This window comes from Gallinula chloropus, assembly GCF_964237585.1.
Source record: "Gallinula chloropus genome assembly, chromosome: 4".
In the NCBI taxonomy this organism is placed as follows: Eukaryota; Metazoa; Chordata; class Aves; order Gruiformes; family Rallidae; genus Gallinula; species Gallinula chloropus.
Genome location: NC_140088.1, coordinates 17,159,961 through 17,177,398, shown reverse-complemented (window position 1 = coordinate 17,177,398; position 17,438 = coordinate 17,159,961).

Sequence of the window (17,438 nt, the reverse complement as noted above, 5' to 3'; positions counted from 1 at the left end):
TAGCAGTATTTAAACTAAAGGAAATAGAAATACAAGATAAGATGCAGCAATAGGTTTCAAATAATTTGATCAACCTGTCATGGAAGATTAAACTGTTCTTACTAAAAATACTGTGACAGCCATGTCAAGAATAAAGAAAACATTTGTGCTAATTTAAAATTTTGTTAAGGTTTAGCATGTAAATCAACATGCGTATAACAAGCTACAAAGGTTAAGAACTGCTCCTGCATGATCTCAAGAAATTCATCAGGCCTAATTAATCTGACAGTACACAGTCTCTTCATGGAGAAAATTACAAGCAAAGTAAACAAGAAAAATTGAAAACCACACTCAGCTTTAAAATTATGTAGTTGCTTGTCAAAATGCAAGTTGTTCAGTTTAACCCAGACCACTGGGGACACATTCTTACCATCCCATTAACCCAGTACAAGGATAGATGCCCTTTAGAAGAGCAGTGTGGGAGCCTTTCCTTGTAACAGATTTCAGGCAGACTCCTGGGGAGAGTTTGTCTCACTAGATGCAATCACTTGATTTAACAGGATCTGGGACCCACCAGCTTCCTAATCCAGCCTTGGAATAACTTGAGCTGGAAGGGAAACAGATGAGGAACTAAAACAGAAGAAAACATAAGCCTCAATGTTCTATGAGCACAGTTTACAACAAGACTTAACAGCATAAGTAGGTATACCGAATAACAAAACATTCCTGTGAATTTTCTGAGCTGCCTGATTAATGGGATTATCTCCATATATGTTGGAGAGCATTCAACAAGACTAGACTCATTTATATGACAAGACATTTTAATGTGCTTTAACACAGTGGATATATAGAGCAGAAACAGACAGAAGCACCTGCACCGACAATACACTGTCTTTTAAATTAATAGTATTATTCCAGGATAGGATTGTCCTCTTTCCCTTATGAATAGAGACACCAAAAAAACAAGGTTCAGTGAAACTGGAAACAGAGCAAACAGGAACACAAAAGCTTTCTACAACTTACAAATACATGTCTTTGCACATGTTTGAGAGCCACATTCAAGCAAGGCATTAGGATTACAATCTTGGTTCAAAACAACCAGGTATCAATTTTGAGTCTCACTAACAACACACCATCCCCAGAGACCTCCCTGTCCCAGGAAAACACATCTTCTCTGATAAAAGGATGGGAGAAAGGAGAATAAAATAGACAGGTGTACACAAATCTCAATGAATATCTCAAGTTAGACAAATAAACCCCATGCCAATCAACCAAATTATATAATGTTTGCTACTTTTGCTGAATATACACTGAAATTTTCATGACAAAAGAACTGCAGCAGGAAAAGAGACCCCTATGGCAGCAACCACTGTCATTTTATGTAAAGGACACTTGACTCCAGCTGTCTCCACTCAAGTACTCGTGAGACACAGTGGTATCACAGTGACTCCCTCTCATAAAACACAACACCTCAGCGATAGTGTTACCTGTGTTTGCATGCCATTAACCACCCTAAGACAAGAGCTTTGGACCAGTGTATCAATGATGCTCTGGTTTTACTCTCTGCAGTAAGGCTGTTGCACCAGCGCAGAGTTCAGGCAGGCAGCTTTTCACCCGGTCTCCTTGCTGCACTGTTTACCTCCTTCATGTGGATAGTACAATCCCTGTTCCCAGTGAGCCTCGTTCAGCTCACAGACATGGCTGTGTAAACCACATGTGCTGATTTGGCCCATTTATTATCCAAGAATGGAGTTTAAAGGCCTGCTGACTTGGGTTCTGTGGAGAAGTAAAAATTATTGCCCCTTCTCTGAATGACCACAGAGATATTTAGCACATTACTGGAACTTCATTTATTGAATAAATAAAAGCATCTGAGCCACAGATATAAAATCCCTGCTCACACTGCAGTAAACTGGCTTACAGCAGGCATCACTGTTTGGATTTTTCAGCAAGGATCTCCTGCACAGAACATCAGCTATCATGTTCACAGAGGATGTATTCAGCACTGTATCCCTACTCTTGTATGAATGCAATTTAGGGTCTTCAATTTTTACAAACTTGGATCTGTCTAGAATATAGAAAGTATAAATAAAATTAAATAAACCACATACATTACTCCCAAACCACATACATTACTCCCTACCTTTCAAATAGGGGTCATGCTGCCTTTTGTCATGTGTTTTCTCTGTTCACAGTTTGTTCCATTCCCTGGTTTCATCTGCCTACACACAGGCTAGTCTTGCCCACATCACCTAATTGTGTTATCCACAAACTTGTTTAACCCCATAAAGACTGTGAAATAACACTAAGAAAATTTATCCCCCCAAAATAAAGTGTTGAAAAAGTCAGATATAACTACAAAGAGACACTCTGCGACTACAGATCACTAACCAGCTCTACAGATATGTGGATTGCTATATGCAGAACTGACCTTCCATGCAGAAAAAAATAAATGTTAACATGCCCCAAAGCAGTATATGGCCATGTAGCCTCTTAAGTGAATTCAAATATTCATATACACAGGGAATTTGTAACCTCTGTTTGAATGATCTTTACCCAGAGAAACAGAGTATTTAGATTCAAATGGAAATTTCAGACAGAAACAACTCTTCCCTTCCTCCCCACTGTAAACAGAAGGTGCATGTCTGCCAGGATTTAAGCAAAGCTAACACTGCATGGTGTCACCCTGACCTAAGCTACAATCCTAAAATGCACCACAGATTTAAAAAGAAAAAGTATCTGGAACTGTGAAGAGCTCATCTGTGCATGGGAAATACAAAAATACTAATTCACTGAAAGATGTATGTCTTCCATTAAGCAATTCTTTAACTCTCTACATGACAAAGTATGCTTTTCTGTCTACATGGAAGAAATAATTAAACCTGGGAGCAAAGAATAGCTGCAAAAGCCACTACTGGCAATAATCCATGGAGTAGTATCTGAGAAGCCTCATCTCTCTGAGCCATGCTGGGGGATTCCCAAGAGAGCTCTTCCTCCAAAGAACAGCTCTGGGTCCTATTTCTTACAGGAAAGGAATCACTGGCCCACAGAGCTACATCAAATAGCAAAATTGATATCGCTCTTAGACTGTTTCCAGCTTAATGTTCAACAAGGTCTAGGAGAAACCTGAAAGGAGGAAAGAAGCAGGCAGCAAGGAGCAGTGGGACAAAGTGATGACTGGGTAAGAAAATGGCAGATCGAGTATATAGTCGATAAATATGAAGTGACACAGGCAACAACAGCTCTACACATAGAGCAATGGAAATTGAGCTAATTACTGACATTCAAGACAGTATTTTGCAAATGTCAGTTTTATGCACAGCATGCATAAGGATTACTAGAATAGTAAAAAAGAAATAAAGAACAAAAGATATTAATTCACATTATAAAAATGTGAAATGCAGGTCTCTGTTTCCTCCCAGTCTTGAAAGGGCTAGTGCTGAACTAGAAAAGATACAGAAAGTTGGCCAAGAAAATAAATATATAAAGCAGGTAGCATGCACACAAGTGGGAAAAAAAATTATTACAACCCTTCAAGCCTGTGGAACGTTTAGCAGGAGGTATGTACCATTAGGGAGAAAGCAAGCAGAGAACTTACTCCCATTCTTAAGGGGTAAGAAACAGCAAGTGAATCTCACAAGCTCAAGACATACCATGAAGCCATCAGTCACTGAAGCTCAATTTATGTTCAGAGCACAACTGAACATGTTCCTGAAGCAAAACCCATCAAAAGGCTCTGAAGTTATGTGCCATAGCTCCAGCTGGGAGACATACCATGAGCATTATGGCAAGACTTTGAATCCAATCTATCCAGTGTTATCTAGTCATAAACTGTTTGGGTACCATATTAACAAGCCCACCTGGCATGCTCATTTGACCATACCTTGCAATGCAAGTCTTTTCTGTCTGTCTCTATCTGCCTCCCATTTTCACTTTGCCTTCTTTGGCAACCATGTGATGTGAGTGGATGCTGTCTGCATGACAGCTCAACTCCAATGTTGTACCATTACACTTTCTTATTGGTATTATGAACGTTATGACATGACCAATCACAGATAAATTAGAAGAAATTAATATGGCAGTGAAAAAGAGAACAGAGAACATTCTCTGACCATAAATTTTGCAGGGCACTTACATGGAAATTACAGACATGGAAATCACAATTACTTGATTATTAGCAGGAAACAGAAAAGTGAATAAACAGTATTGAGGGGAAAACAATAAGGGCTATGTTTATGGCAGTGTTTTTCAGATAAATCTTCAGAGGACAAATCACATGAGTATCTTGCATGCCTCATTAGTATCAATAAATGCAAACACAATAGTAAGCAGCCCAAATTAAATATCATCGCTAAGTGCTAACAGAATCAGTTGTTAATGACCTATTAGCATCATAATTAGCAGATTGGATATTTATGCTCATTATCTATCATTCTATTTGCAAACAATATTTTGAATAGCTTAAACCACAACATCATCAGTAAAAGTCCCACCTGAAATGTAGTATTTTCAATTAAGAGGTTACTGAGTTTCTCCATAATGCACTAAGGTTTATATTAGAAGCTCCTACATGGTTTGAAAACCTGCTATCCACCAAGACATTGTTTCACAGAGGGAGAGAAAAAAATATCATATTCTCTTCTCTCCAAATAAAGTGCAGTTCCTAAGTGTTTTCCAACGACCATCATGCTGGCAATACTTTGATGGCAGCATTGACCAGATTTCCTTGCCATACCAAGCAGAGAACTGCAGGGGTGAGGTCGATATATTCCACAGTTCAACAGTATTCAGCTGTAGTGGTCTGAGTTTAACCCAATCCCACTTGGACAGCAGTAGTGGAAACCTTTTTGTATTGTTCCAAGAAAGCTCTCATGCTTACTAAAGCTTCCTCTTGGTAGTCAAATGCTACAAAGCCCATACAGTATAATACTCACTGTACAAATACATACATTTTCTGTTTTCAACAATCTAGCAATTTCAACTAGAAATTTCCATTTTCAGCTCTCATGTTGCACAACTCAGTGAACAACAGTTCCACATACGCTTAATCCACCACCTTCATGACACTGAAAACCTCAGTTCTTTCTCAACCTTCTCCTCTCACAAGCTGAATTCACACCTTCTTTATCCTCCCTTTGTATCTCATCCAATTCCACTATATCCTTCACAAGATGCAGAGATATATAGTATTAAATAGTTAATGTCACACTTAGTGCTTACAGAGCAGAAAAATGATGCCCTCAGTTCTCTCCTCAGGACCTTCTTGTCCATGCCTAGTACAATGTAGATCTCTGAAAATTAAAACCCGCATCATTTAAAATTAGAACTTGTATATCATAATACAGCAGGTATTGGTATGCAGTCCATCCCTCCATGGCATAGCTGACACACAAGCATCAGACTCTGAAAAAACAAATCACATACCAACTTGAGTTCACCAAGTAACTGTCCTGCACACAGTCCACATGACTGATCTTTAAATAAACCCCCCAAAACACACACACTCAGAGTCCAGAATGGAACATACTGCTGTATATTTGTCCTATTCTTTCCCTAAGCTTCATACAGATGCTCATCCAATACAGACATTTAAAGAAAGAAACCAACTTTTCCTCATATTGACTGCACTATATAAACTGCTTTAAACAATGTTATTGACATCCCCAGGAGGCCTATTCCTGAAGGACCACAGTTACATGTGAATTATGTCATTCTATGATTCAGGTGACACTTTCAAGGTCCCAAACCTCAAGTATATTATTTCCCTTATCTCAAACCTATATAACCTAATCCCCTTTACCAAGATGTCTCTACTACAACACTGATCACCTCTATTCAGTATTAAAATAAAGGATACAGTTACAATATATTTGAATTGTTGCTTAAAGGACACTGTTCATGGCAACCCCTATAAACAGACCTAAAGCAAGTGTTACATAGCTCCACACTGCCTTTTTCTCCTTAAACAGTTTAGGTCAGGATAAGCCCAGAAAATTCAAAGAATGGTAATTTTTTACTTTCAGCTTTATAACTCTTTGGGTCCTCTAGCTCTAGGCCTGTTCTGCAAGGGAACCAGTCTTGCTCCTTCCACCCAGGCCCAGCCCTGAGCAACATATGCCCATGTTTCTCAGTCCCATATTTGCCTGGCCCAAAGGTTTTTACAGTCTCTGCTTTTAACTGTCTGTTAAATTTCTATTGAGAAAGAGAGGAAACTTTTACCAAAGACTTGAATAGGTTACACTTCTGTTGCAGTTTTGTGAGGCTGTGCTGCTGAGACAGGTTTTTGTAAGCAGCAGTTACAGTTTTCTGCCAGCCTAAATTATAAACAACGAGCAATTCAAGGCCAAAGTCGCGGCCTGAGAGATAGTCACAGCGCCTCTGAGAATCAGAGAAAACAACCTGGAAGCAGCTGCATTTTGCCACCAGAGAAGGGAGTGAGAAGATGTAATGAGCTGTGCAGACACCAAGGCCAGAGAAGGGCAGGGGAGGAGGCACCCCAGGTGCCGGAGAGAAAGATGCCCCTGCAGCCCCTGGAGAAACCCATGGAAAAGGCCAAGACCCCACCTACAGCCCGCGGAGGGGCTCCATGCTGGATGGAGCAGGTGGAGACATAGAGAAGATGCTGTGACCCTATGTTGGGATAAACCCCTGCCAGCACTTGCAGCCATGAGGAGAATCAGAGACACAGAGATGAGAGAGAAATATTTGTGTCGGAACAGGTTTGCTGGGGGGAAGGGTTGGAATCCCGTGGAGGACTGGGACTGAGAGACACTGTGATAAAGAGATAAAGCCCTGTGGGAAGGGACTCACGTTGGAGAAGTTCGTGGAGGACTGTCTCCTGTGGGTGAGACCCCACGGTGCAGCAGGGGGAGGGTGTGGAATGAATGCCCCCTCCCCACCCTGGCTGAGAAGGAAACCAACTTGCAAGGGACTGACCGAAGCCCCCATCTTCCAGTCCCTGCTCCCCTGTGCTGCGAAGAGGGAGAAGAAGGAATTGAAATCATGACTAGAGTGGAGTCTGCTAGGAAGGGAGTGTTGGGGGGGAGGTAGAGGTGTTTTAAGATCTGGAAAACAGCTCATGAAGAAGTAACCAAGAACCCCATTTTTTTCCCAGTCCCTGCCCCCCTGTACTGCAAGCAGAGGGAAGAAAGGAGCAAAATCATGACTAAAGGGAAGTCTGCTTAGAAAGGAGGGGTGGGGGGAAGGTGCTACCGAGAACCCCATTTCCCCAGTCACTGCCCCCCTGTACTGTGAGCAGGGGGAAGAAGGGAGCAAAATTCTGACTAAAGTCTGCTAAGAAGGGAGTGGTGGGGGGAAAGTGTTTTAAGATCTGGTTCCGTTTGTTTTACAATTTGGTCCCAATCCCAACTCCGGTTTTCTCACTGTTCTTTGTAGTGTAGTGTAATAAATTAAGTAGTTTCTCTCTCCTTCACTCTGTGTTGAGTCTCTTTTGCCCACATTGTTGATGACAGAATGATCTCTCCCTGTCCTTATGTTGACTCCTGAGCCTCTTTATATATATTTTCTCCCCTGTCCAACTAAGAAGGGGAGTAACAGACTGATTTTGGTGGGCATCTGGCCTCCAGCCAGGGCTAAACTACCACAACTTCCCTTATTGCATAGCCACCAACGGCATTTACAACAATAATCTCCACAGCAACTCTGGAATACAATCCAGTAAATAAGAAATAAAACAGAGAGCAGTTGAAGGTTTTTTTCCTGGCAAGGGGTAAGTGGATGTGAATGCTCTGGATAAAACAAACCTAAACCTAACTTACTTATTTCTTTTGCCATAATACAATTTTTAAAATCCTAACGCTGTTTGCAGCTTCTTTTCAGGAATATGCCAGTAGAACCAAAATAACACTTACTTTGATAGAACAAAGAATCAGCTGCAACTCTCTTGCATGCTTCTCTAATCTTGAGTTTGTACATACCACACAAAAACCTTGTACCTTCTAAGGCCTAATTTGGGGATTGTTGCCCTTACTGTGCCTTGGGATACAATAGTTAAAAATAAAACAAGAACCAAAACAGGTTGCTAATGCATATAACCACCATCTGCTTACACACAATTTTGTTTTCACTATTAAAACACATTTCTTTCAACCTTTTCAAGAAATTGAAATCAACTGTTCTCAGGCCACCACACTTCTCTCTTTAGTGAAACTTAAACATTGTACAAAGAACAGGTCACCTTAAAGACATTATTAAGGAGACCTCCCTGAACAGTCCCCAGGGCAACACATTCCATCATGACCTGAGAAATCATGACAACCTTGGAATGAATGGAAGAAAAGTGCACGGAAATGTAATGTCAGAGTTTTATATACTGCCAGAAGTGACAATACCAACAGTCTCTTAATCCACCTCTGAGCAGCTCCAGCAAGGGAATGCAGATGTCCTGCTGGCATTCATCCAACTAAACCACTGATCAATGCACCTAAAATATTTCTTAACTGGTTTAGAGAACCTCCTGAAAGCATTATAATTCAGCAGAGCTGATTGGAATTTGCCACTCTGCCCTTCTTAAGAAAGCCTAACTTAAAGGTCTGTCCCCTTTATTAGCCAGTCCATTAATTAAATGATTGGCACCCAGAAACTAGAGCATGAATTTACATCCCTGCACTTTTCCAGCCCACCAGTTCTCCCTGGATTTGCAGCCAATCGAAACTGGGTACATCCTGACTCTGGAAGGGACACCAGGGCTACACATTCTTTTAGCAAATTGCTAACAAACAAGTGATTTGGTCTTTCTCACCCACAGGTGAATTAATGAAAACATTTTGGAGAAACAATTAACTGATTATCATCAGTAGAAAAAAACTAGTGTATAACATTCAGTGAATAAGTTTCTTCAGGAAAAACAAATTAAATTACATCTTCTCAGCTTCATAAGCTATTTTCCACCAAGCTGTTAGCTGACCACTTTGGGCAGACTGAATACCAGACAAGTTAGGGCCAAGTGGACATCAAGAAGGTGTTTAGCACATTAGCACGGTTTGAACTGACAAAATTACGCCCAAATTTATTGCAGCAGGATTGTATATACCAATTACCTTCTCCAGCTCTACTGCTGGGGTATTTTTACATTCCTTTTAAAACAGACAGCTTTCCAGGAAAAAAAACAATGTTCTCTACGTTGCACAGCAGGATGAAATGCCACAAGTTTAACACCTCTACATGCTACTGAGGCACAAACATTGTTTGTATATGTTTGTACATATCAATGCCACATTTGAATACAATTTGTGAGAATCTGATAAAATTAATCTGTGGGTGAAGCACAGAGACAAAACACACTAAAATGTAAAATCTTTTGGAAATCAGGAACTTGCCTATCAGCCAAAGTGCACAAGGGGACCCAAGGTCTTCCACTGATGAGATTCCACAAACTCAGTGGAAAGCAAGTCTAAACCAGCAATTAAATTAATTTTTTGTTAATTTTCAATATTAAGCTTTATTTTCTTAATGTTTTGCAACTGTGAATCTGATTCTACAATCACATAATTTCTTTGTTACTCAAGGAAAGATGAACTATTCACAGGAAAATCTGAAGTCCTTATCTCTTGACCAACTGGCACATAAATAAAGTATAGAAAAACAGTGATCTTGTTCAGTCTTGTCACCAGTTGAGTAGATGCCTTCCAGAAATGACACATTTAAGTTAGTATAGCTAATGTTTCCCACTCCAAAAAGTTTTCAAAATATTATAATGTATAGTTAGTAAAAGACTACATTAAAATAAACAGTTTACCAAAAAATGAAAGAAAAACCCCCCCACATTTCCAAACTGAAAAGCTAAAGCTACTGTCCATTAAAAGCAATTTAAAACAAAACCAAGAAAAAAACCAGGGAGATTAAAAAGTAGTTTTCAAAGTGAGAGTTGACAGAACTGGAGAGAAGCTGAAATACTGAACAGTAATTTCATAAACAATTCAGCTGCAGCCAAACGCTAAGAGGAGGAAAAAAAAAAAAGAACAACTATCTCAACAGCATTATGGAGCAAGACTTGTGTCAACAATTACACTGACATGCAGTATAAATTACAAAAGGACATTAATTAGACTATACTTCATTGGGACCATTTTACACTTCTACAAGACTGGTATGGGAAAGTTGATATCTGAGTACCTCAGTATGAAACTATTTTCAGTTTAGGTTAAAAATGATAGAATCCTAAGTATCAATAAATACGACTATAATGACTATACTACTACACATGCCATGTTGTACTGCACAATATTCTGTCACTCTGAATAGAAACAGTAAGCATGAAGGAACTGTACAGAAAAGTCAGTATGCATTTTCTGCAGAAAGTGTATTACACAGAGCCAGGAACATTGCTTATCTGCTGCATTCAGTGTAGCTGGCATTGTATTTTTGTCCTATCTGGATGAGCAAGTAAGGGAGCTTTGCAAAAAGGGAAGCAAAAAGTAGTTTGATGAGTTTAATTTCATGGAGATTTTACACCTTCTTTGTCATGCGAGTAAAGTTTCAGAGCAATCCTCAAAGTTTACCACCAGAAAGCAAATTTCAAAGAAATGTTTACGTTTTTCAGTTGAACTTTAAAAAAGGGTATTCTTTATCTTTTCTGCCTTAAAAACATACAGAAGGTTTTTATTTCAGGAATTCATTAAAAATTAAGATCATGTCCTCAATAGAAGAGAAGGTGGAAAAGCCATCAGACACAAGAACGCTGTTGTATACAGACATTTGGGATTGGAAATATAATCCACTGGAAACCAAAGAAACAGTGGCACACTGTGAGCCAACTCTGTGGGATATAAGCCACTGCACAGCTATCGCACAGCTGAGCAGGAAGTATCAGTCTCCTCAGGAGGGAAAAAAAAGAAGAATACAGTGTTACTGGGATATCACAGGAAGGGAACAAGAGAAAGGAGAAACAAAAAAGCAAAATACTACCTTGAACTATTTTTTGCAATATGGATCTTTTATGGGCCTTGGCATATTTTCTTCCATGTGGCTTTTAAAGGCTGCTTCACAGTCGCTGCTCCTTGCATTAACCCTTGCATCTCTGAAACTGCCTCTGAGGTGGTATAAATAGCTGACTTCAGCAGAGCTGCTGACACCAGCTGAGGATCTTGAAGTACATAAAATAAACACTTTTGTTCCTGAAACATTTTCCACAGGTTTTGAAGACTAAAAATTTCACATTGCTGTGTTCTGCACATTCATTTTACAGATGACTGACAAACTAAGTGGCATTCATAGCGATACAAAAACATAACTTTGCAAACCTGATTGCAAAAGTGCAAAGGCTGGAACAAAACACAGAATTTGCAACACAAGCTGAGTTCTTTCATGAGAACATTTTCAAATATTTGTTTGGAGGTAATCTTTGCTATCAGGTAAACACTATGCTGATGGCAAGGTGCACACTTCTGGTTCACACAGCAGGAGCATTTAAAAAAATACTATGTAACATTTTTTAACCAGATGGGAAAAGGGTAGGTTCAGATCAGTTTTGCAAGTGGTGCTTATGGTGCTTGCAAAGTATAGATAACACCTCCACTACAGGCTGGTAAGCTGGCAGACATCAGAGAACAAACTATAAAGATGCTACACAACAACTAGTGGCAGCAGTAGTAGTCACGGGAAACCTCAAGACGAAGGTCAGACTGCTGAAGGAGAGGGATGGCTGCCTCTCTCACCAGCTCTCATCTCTCACACCACTGTAACTACACAGAGGACAGCACTGGGGAGATCTCAGGCTTACAGCAGAGGAAAAGAAAACTGAAAGCCTGTTCCTCCGTATGGCCTTACCTCATATCTGAGAGCAGTCAGTCATACAGCAGCTGGCACCACGAAGGCACGTCTGCAGACCGCTTCTCCCTCCTGCAGGGCTCTGGCTTTCCAATGGGGAGTGGATGGATCAAATCTGATGTATCAGGGCTGAAAGTGAGAAACAGGAGAAGTGTTACATTTCTGTGGGCTGCTGACTTCCCGAACAGGTTTCAAGCCCATTTTAGAGAGAAGACAATGGCAAGCAGGGTGGCCAGCCTTGGTTCCGGTCCTGCTTCCTTGCAATAGCAGGCAGTGGGAAAACAAAAAGGTGTCTCTTTGCCTGTACCATCATCGAGACCCTCCTCTCAGGAGCCCACAGATGACACATCTTGCCAAACCCAGTATGAATTCCATACTTATCAACTACAATTGCCCACAGCAGCCTAGTAGACCAGCCTTGTCTACCAAAAAACACTGTCATTTCATTTTAAACTTTTCAACCTTTTCAGGTCTAATCTCAACAGTGTATCAGTATGTGCTAGCAGAGGGACAATGATTAAGCTAAACTACGTCTTTGGGTACACATAACTTACGTTGCTCTCATAGCATTTCCAGCTTCTGGGAATTAATACAAGACATTCTTACTGGATAATATATTAAACAATCAAGGATAACGTTAAAATAATCAGTCAGCAGTTGCATTTCTTTTTATTATTCCTAGGAAGACTTTTTATTATTCCTAGGAAGACACAGTGGGTAACAAAGGATATGCAACTATCAGTAGTAGGAAAGGATATGATATTTTTGCTTATGTTCTTCAGGCTACAATATGCTTCAGAAAATCATATCTCAGTATTTGTTGGAGAAGACAAAAATTGTACAGTCCACTGCACTGATAGTAGGATCATTCTGCAGTCTTATTAAAGTAATGTATAATAACAAAACTAATGACAATATACTACACCAGAGTCCTGTCCTATGAGAATACTGTCTAATTGGATAGATATCATTTAAGAGAGACATAATGTTTTGTACAGCTACAATCATTTATAGTGTACTTAAAAATCTATTTTCCGAAATAATGGCTACACATATGTATACAGGACAGACTAAATTAATGGGCCAAATTACTGAGTTTGCTACAGTGATGGCATGCTGTAAAGGCAACCAAATTGAAAAGCAGCTGGTCTAAAAGAGCTAGGGGAAGATTTCTGCAGGTCAGTTACCTGCCAGTTTAAAATTTACTCTTACTGGTAATGTCACAGCTGTAAGGATGTGACCTGCGAGTAACCCCAAGGCTTGCAGGTGGCACAAGGTTTATTAAACTCCATTTTTCACCAGATCATGTCTTTTGAAAGTCCCACTCCAGAGAGGAGGGAAGTGGTAGTGGCAGGCACCCAATTTCTCCTCCCCATCTGCAGCATGGCAGTGGGGCATGTCTCAAGTGGAAATCCCTCCAGTTTCATAACTTCATCAACAACATTATATGCTGGAGAAACTCTTTCTGATTAATTGAAAAAAATCTCCATATGTTGCAGTGGTCAGTAAAACATTTGAAAATAGTGGGGAAATGGGAACACAGTAATACACAACAATTATAACCAAAATGTGCCCATTAACTGAAATGCAACACTACTTCCAGTGACACACCCTATTCACATCACTCTCTTTCACTGGAAAAGCTGTTTTCAAAATATATGTATGATGTACATCAACATAATACACTAAGAGCTGACTGCACGTGACAGTTTCTGCAATCAGCCTTCCCTTCAAAATAGGTTGATGGGATCTGAGCATAGGCTTTTCTCATTACAAAAGTATCTTTTTGTACTCAGAAAAGTCTTATCTCAAATTCTTTAATGATATGCTGAGTTTAATTATAGCCTACACTCTGGTTAAAAATTAGATTGGAGCCAGTGTATAACGTATTGTCAGACAACTGGTCCAGATTTCCTACTAAATAAATAAAATAAAAAAAATCTGAGAGGCGACATTTAAAATGTTTCCCAAGAAGGAGCGAGTAACTTTGAGTCTTTCACACCTGAGTCACAGACTTTCAGCTAGAAAATTGACTAACTGTAACTTTTACATGTTAATGAAGAAACTGAACACGGGTTCAATCAGAAAGGCTGAAAGCCAAAGAGGGTCTAAGTAGTAAAGCTAAACTTGGGAAAGAATTTTACATTTCTTACAGTGTGAGCAACAGAGATGTTAATTTTCACCAGCAACAGAGAACTCTTTACCATCAGGATTAAATATGTGGCATGCTAAGGATTTTTTTCTAACTTCTCATTGCCTTTTCCACTGGTTATTTTTACCTACACATCCCACATTAAAATCAGCAAACACTTTCTCCCTGGTTATGATTAACATAACACAACATCTTAACTGCGATAAGCTCTACTTTCCACTGTTCCTCTCCAACTTTTATCTCTGTCATCCTTGTGCCTTTTTCTCACCTACCTTTTTCCCCTCCTAGTACTCTCAGCTGGTACAACTCACCAGTGACCCAGTCGGCTATTACAAGTGACCCAGAAACAGGTCTCCCTACCTGAGACTTAACAACTTGAAAGGATGATCTGCTGACTATTCAAGATACATGGCCTCTTCTCACATCCCCAGGTAAAAGCCATGATGGTAGAATGGTTGGATGATTTAAAATATTTATGCTGTAGTGTTAACACTACAGCAAAGAAGTATTTTGATGATCAGATTGAAGACTGTTGCACATATTCTCTGTTATATCCTGGTGATTAAACTTTAAGTTTTAAGCATAAACTGCTGGTTTCATAGCTTCACAGTCTCAGTGCTGAACATAAAAATACCGTTTAACTAACTGTTTTTCTGAGGCTTGCTTTCAAAATGTACTCAGACAGAGTAAATATCCTGTGTTTGTAATTGAAAGGGTGTTAGTCCCAGAACTGTATTTCCATAACGACTGCATCCTCATTACAATTCTCAAATTTTGTCAAGTGCTCGCTCTGCTGACATTTTGTCAGTAAAGTTTAATTAAACAAAAACCACACATGCACTATGAATCTAAAATCGCAATGATGAACTGGTCTATATATGAGCTGGCTAAGCGTAACAATGCTACCAAAACCTAAATAAGAGACATGGGAATTCAATGGTTTAAATCAATTGTACACAACCACCTTTTCTATATGAAAGCACAGTAACAATTTCCAAATAACATTGCTATAGGTCCTGAACGTTACAGCTGCAGCTTTACTAATAAACAAAATAGACCACAGATTGTTTATGCTGCCTAACTGTCGCTGGCATGGTTTTTGCCCACTCACCCTGGGATCCCAGAGAGGAAACACAAAGGCACAGTGAGCTCAGAGACCCCAGGCTCTATTCCCGACAGACAGTCTGGTCACTGCAAGCTCAGGTGTGCAGGAGGGAGCGGTGCCGTGCCATTTGGCCTCAGGGATGGAGAACAGCTACTGGCCTATTTTATTTAATTGTAAAGGCATGGTCTCTGGTGCCTCCAAGAAGGTGTTGGCACAACACTTATTGCATTGTTCAGCATCCCCTCATTAAGCATCCTATTGCTCAACCATGCATAGCTATCAAGATCCTCAGAGTACACTCACACTGCTGAGCACAATGCACATTCCCCATATGCTACAGCAGACCCCTACACACAAAAAGAATAAAGGCAGAGTGAACACGGGTGCACTGCTCTCCCATGCTTCTTCCCAGCTAAAAGAAACCAGCGAGACTACGGTGTCTAAAAACTTAGCTTCCAAAAAAAGGGTTTGTTTGGGTTCCTTTAAGAGAGCGCTCATAAACTGTTTACTTCTAATATGGAAATATATTAGAAACAATGTTGAACATGAAATACAGCTACCTTATCTCAAACAATGCAAAATACATTGTAGCCAAGGAAATCAAAACGCTTTTTCAAGTATGTTTTCAAATTCAATCTGACCCACAGTTTGCCTTGTGTTTTATCTCACCATTTAGAAGGAGATCTTTATTTGTATCAACAGAAACACTGCATGCTGTTTTCCCCTCCTTCCTGAAGGGACAGACACGTTAAAGCTGCTATATGGAACCATCCATAACCATGGCACTTTCTGTTTGCTCTTAAGGGGTCCAAGAATGTGCATTTCTAGCCAAGAGCATAACGCACTCCCGCGGCATACAGCACTTGCAGCACTGCCTGTAATCCTGTTTCCAAAGACTGTGAGTGCTTCCAGATAGGAATAGCCCTTATATGTTGTGGCATCTGATCCACAGTAACCCTTTGCTGGTTTGCAGACTCACTGGTTTGAAGGCAGCCTATTAAAACAAGACCTGATTTCTGGGCAAACGATGCATATCAAGGGTTCATTCCAGACCCTGGGTTTTTAACATTTAATTAAATCTCATCTGTTTATTCTTAAAGATAGCATGACTGTGTCAAATACACATACTCAGCATCTCTGAGATGTCAGTGACAATCATCTCCACAACCAAGTGAGGACCCAAGAATTTTTATTCTCAGCATCTCTGACATCAAGCAAAAACACTTGTGTAAACTGCTGGCAAAGCGCCTGTGTCGCCTTGTTGTCTACTGACTGCTCCATACAGAGACGCACAGCCTGATCTTTCTGTTCATACACAAAGGTCTGTGCTAAGGATAGATCCAGAGACATTATTTTCTCCTTGTTTCCCCTGTACTCCTCCAATTTCTGTGAGTTCCTGCCTGTAGGTACAGGCACTTTCCCTGAAATTTCTGGAGCACGTCAGAAGCTGAGTTCATGAATGATCACAACAATATCAGTGCTACCAAGTTGAGCATAAGTATATACCATGCTAAATTTGTTCATTTTTAAATACATGAGCAATGAAGCTTTTTATTTAAGTCATAAGACTGAAGAGAGAAAACGGTTAAAAAGAAATCACCATCACCACATTTTCAAATTATTTCACATTTTCTTCTCTGGCTGAACAGAAAAATGCAGAAAGTAAACAGCACTGCTGAAAGTAGTTTATACTTTCAGAAATCTTGGTTTGTGAATTCCAGGTGCTACTTCTCAGGCAGGCAGACAGGAAAATTAGATTCAAAAAAAACATTGATTTTAGCATGACAGCATTTTTTCTGAAGTTAATGGTATGCAAATCATTATGCACATATTTACATTTTTGATTAGAACAAGATTGAGAAGTTAGAAAATAGAGCAATGATCCTCCTGTAGGTTTCAGCAAGGATGTTTCAGATACGCAGGGGACATGAATAACTAACACAGAAGAAATAAGCAAAGGTCAAAAAAAAAAAGTATTAAAAGGCTGAAGATAAACAACTTGTCTCTACTATCCTTACCAAAGAGTTCACACTATCTAGGGTGCATACTTTTTTAATTAATGGAAAACTAATTTGATGTGAAGACCTACGTCACACTGAAGCTCTGAGGGGCTTCTCTAGAAACTCACAGTTCTGCTACCAGCAAATGCTCATCAAACTTCCCAACGCAACAGTCTGACCTCAGAAGCAGTGAAATTGAAGTCTGCCAATGAAACTTAAGGAAGAAATTTGATCGACCCTTTGGAGTCTCTTGCATAATTCACTTTCTCTTCTTTGAGCTGCTCTTGGCTGATCTGGAGAAGGAAAACCACACCTCCAGGCCCTCCACCCTCCTCACATCCCAGATACCCTACAGACTTCTTACCTGAGGCACATCCTAAAGAACTAAAGCCACAGGACCACCCATTCCAGGAAC